This window comes from Myodes glareolus, chromosome X (genome assembly GCF_982192425.1).
Source record: "Myodes glareolus chromosome X, mMyoGla1.1, whole genome shotgun sequence".
In the NCBI taxonomy this organism is placed as follows: domain Eukaryota; kingdom Metazoa; phylum Chordata; class Mammalia; order Rodentia; family Cricetidae; genus Myodes; species Myodes glareolus.
The window spans coordinates 89,394,226-89,398,570 of NC_142053.1; the positions used below are offsets into that span (position 1 = coordinate 89,394,226).

Consider the following 4,345-nt stretch of genomic DNA (forward strand, 5'->3'; position numbering starts at 1 on the left):
CTGGCATCTGTGGTCTCTTATTATCTGAAAGAAATCTGTCCAGACCATTCTGGCCTTTAAAGTACCCATTGAGAAGAAGGTTTAATTCTTATATATCTACCTTTATAATTTACTTGGCCTTTTTCCCTTGAAGCTTTTAATGTTTGTTCTTCGTTCAACAACTTTAGTCTTTTGTTTATTAGGTAGAGTGGGTTCCTTTATTATCTAATCCCACATTTTGTTGTTTTTATAGCTCTGTGTGTTTTTATATTCAAATCCTACTTTAGGTCAGGGAAATTGTCTTTGATTATGTAAAATATATTCTCTGATTTTGGGGGCTGGGATGCTTCTCCTTCGATTCCTATCATTCTTAGGTTTTGCCTTTTCGTGATGCGACAGATTTCCTGGATATTTTGTGAGGAGTTGATTAGATTTCACATTTTCTCAGACTGATGACACCATTTCCTCTTTCTTTACTACCTAAGATTATCTCTTCCATCTCTTGTATTCTGTTGGGGATGCTTGCATCAGTATTTCCTATTTGTTTACACAGACTTTCCATTTCCAGAATTCCCTCAGTTTGTGTTTTCTTTATTACTTCTATTCCAATTTTCATATCTTGAGTAGGATCCTTCAACTGTTTGGTTTTTTTCTTCTAGAATTTCTTGGCCTTATTTAAGGAATTTGCTGATACCCTCCAGTTATGTGGTTGTGTTTTCCTCGGTTTATTTAAGGCTTTCTTTATTCTCTATTTAATGGCCTCTATCCTCATCACAAAGTTGGTTTTAAGATTTTTTTAATGAGGTCACTGGACACCGGGAGTGGAGAGCAGGCCCTAGAGAGCTCTGAGAACACCACCGAGGCTGCTGACCTAGTCACCAATACACCACTGAAGGTGACACAGCAGTCCCTGCTGACCGGAGTCACCACTACAGCAGCCATGAACAGTGAGGCCAAGACCCAGAAACCAGCTCCTGCCCCTGGCACCATCTTTAGGGCTGCAGACACTAAGCCTGGCTCTATGACCAGCAGCGATGACAGTGAGACTTCCCAGGTATTCTCACATCTGCGGTGCCAGCAGGCAGGGACTAGAAGGTCATAGCAAGGAAGGTTGTGGGAATACTATAATGGTTTAATGTAAAGAAGGGTTACAGTTTCATCAAAAGAAATGACATCAAAGAAGACATATTCATACAGCAGACTGCCATAAAGAAAAATAAGCCCAAGAAGTACCTTTGAAGTGTAGGAGATGGAGAGTCTGTGGAGTTTGATATTGTTGAAGGAGAAAGAGGTAGAGAGGCAGCAAATGTTACAGGCCCTGGTGGAGTTTCAGTTCAAGGCAGTAAATATGCATCAGAGCATAACCAGTATAGATGCTATCCAGGTCATAGGGATCCTCCACGCAATTCCCAGCAAAATTACAGAAATACCGAGAGTTGGGGAAAGAAGGAGCAATCAGAATGCACTCATGAAAGCCGAGCTCAACAAGACCAGCAAAGACAAGTGATGGAGGATATTGGCCACCAGGGTACAAATGAGCAAGGTGTACCACTGAGACTGGATATGTATCACAATCACAGACCACAGTTCCAAAGGGGCTCTCATCACCAAAGACAGCCCAGAGAGGACAGCCATGAACACTGTGAGGAAAATCACGGAGCTGAGACCCAAGGTCAGCAGCCACCTCGACGTCATGATTACTGCAACTTCAATCACCGACGCAAAAACAAAGAGAACCTCAAGTCACAAGGTGGCAAATAGGTATCAAAATTATCTGATCCACCAGATGAGACTTTGTCTGCAGCCAAGGCTGAGCAGGGAGAGACTGAGTAAATTCCGGCTACCATACTTATCATCACACGGCTTGGTCATCCAAGAAGAAATGGATATGAAATACCACCTATAAGAATTAAACATTAAGTGGTTGTTTTAGACAGTTGACCAGATACACTGGAAATATCAGCACTAACTAACTATACAGCATGGGTTTTTCATTGTTTTTACCTAACAAATGTGATTTTTTTAAAAGTTTAATTTTCCTCAATAAACCTTTAATTTTTTAAAACTATTTCAATATAACTGAAAACTCCTCTTAATAAAGGTCTTAATTGCTAATTCAAAAAGATCAATTTCTTGTGCTTAGGCTGTGTGGAGTATTCAGGGCATGCTATAGTGGAATGAATGGGTTTTGTTGGTGACATGGTGACCTGAGTTTCAGACGTAGGCTTGGCTTCTGGTTGGCTAAGAGGTTTCTAGCCAGTTGAGGGAGTTGATCTAATCTATAAATGTGATAGTTTGAATGTAATTGGTCTTAATATTCTCATGAGAAGTAGCATTAATAGGAGGTGTTAATTTGTTGGATTATCTGTGGCATTTTTTGAGAAAGTGAAGTGTGTCATTGTTGAGGCTTTGAGGTTTTCTATGATCAGGATACCACCTGCTTTCTCTATTAACTTCCTGTTGCCTGCAAGATGTAGGAGTCTCAGCTACCTCTCCAGCACCATGTCTGTCTGCATCCCTACATGCTCCCCACCATGGTGATAATGGGTTGGATTTCTGAAATTATATGCTATACCTGTAAATTAAATGTATTTCTTTCTATGAGGTGCCATGTTCATAGTGTCTCCTCACAGCAATAAAAACCCTAGAATATATTGGTACCTGATAATACATTTTCTGCTGCTATAATGTGTTTCTCCATCAAGATGAATTGAATAAGGAAAACATCAGATGTATTTGAACATCGTAACTCCTGAGAGATCTCCACCCCAGAGATGGAGGATGAAGAAGCTGTGCTGAAAGAGGAAAGCAGGAAAACATAACAGATTGTGGATGAGGAATGACGGCATGTTTGCCACAAGCAGTGTATTTGCCAAAGTTCAGTCAAAAGCTGAATGCATAGGTGGGGATTTGGGTCACTGGTGGTAAATCTTGCCAGAGTCACCAAGAATACAGAATTGGACTTTTAGAAACCTTTTCTGTGTTGCAGAATCTCTGAGAGAATGAGCTATGGAGAAAGAGACAAGAAACAAGCTTTCTGGATCTTGCAAGAGTGAGCATGAGGTTTCAGTTGAAAACCAGGGACGGGGATTTTCCTGGGATAGTGCTGACCATATTTTATTTAGAAGAATTTGGACTATGTTGCTTTGTGTTATAGAAGCATAGAATACTTTAAGTGCTGCTTAAAGGGACATACTAGGAGGAGAATGGAAGACAGAAGTGCTAAGTGTTGTTTGAAATATTAGGTGCTAACTCAAGAGATGACAGAGGAGAAGCATTTGAGTATATTGCGTCGGATCATTCTTGAGAGATTTTGGTGAATGAAGTGACTGTCTTTTGCCCCTGTCCAAAGAGTGTGCCTGAGGCTCTTTTGAATTAATCCGATTAAGAAAAGGTATCTCAAAACAGTCCACTATACACTCGCCATGGAGTTATTACTGGTAACTCTAATGAAGATCTTTAAAGAGAAGGATTAAACTGAGCTAGGTAAATTACAAAAATGTCAATTTTGAGAAGAAAAAGAGCACCAGGAAATTGAATACTGCTAAGTTCTGTGTTCAAGGATAAATGGCTGAAGAAATGGAATATAAAGAGTGGTAACCACAGGGAAAGATCCCACTCTGCTATGTTTCCACCTTGTGAAAAGCAATAAGAAGAGTTTGAGCCTGGTATGGTGGAGTACATCTCTAATTCCACCTCAGTGAAGGCTGTTGGATCTGAGTTTCAGGCATGCATGGTCTACAAAGCAACTTTCAGGATAGCTAATTTTAGGCAGCCAAAGACAGTAAACTGATGAAGATGTTATTGAATAATGGGACCGTGTTCTATCCAAGTAAGCAGAAGAATTTAGCAGCTTCAGCAAGCTGGTACTGACTTTAGAATTAAGGCTACAGATAATGGCTATAGAATTTGCTTCCATGCCTAGAGAAAGCTGCTGAGGCCATGCATGTGTCAGGGATGTGCCCGAGGGAGGTCTAGAGAGCATATTGTATAAAACTGTGAAACTGAAGCCTGGGTTGCCTTGGAGAACCCAAGGTGTTAGAGATGCCAGAGTCATTTGATAACTGTCAAGGAGAGCTGCTAACAGGGAGTGGACCCGGCCCAAGAGAAAGCAAACCTGAACGGAGCAGGAGATCTGAGGAGTGCTTTGACATCAGGCATGGAGATGCAGAGTTTGTAGTTTGCCAGGCTGACTGTCTGTCTTTCCATAGTCTAGTATGTCCTCACTATATTCCCTTCCCTACGTTTTGGAATTGTAATGGCTGTCTGGTGCCATTACTTGTTGGAAGAATGTGATCTGTTTATTTTGAATTTGTAAGGGCTTACAATTAGAGATTACATGAATCTCAGAAGAAACTTTGCATTA

The 4,345-nt window shown here is 40.7% G+C and overlaps 1 pseudogene; it reads left to right on the forward strand.

The window, feature by feature from the left end:
• Nucleotides 1-919: 919 nt before the first annotated feature.
• LOC146889123 (Y-box-binding protein 1 pseudogene) lies at nt 920-1,812 on the forward strand (annotated as a pseudogene).
• Nucleotides 1,813-4,345: the final 2,533 nt, after the last annotated feature.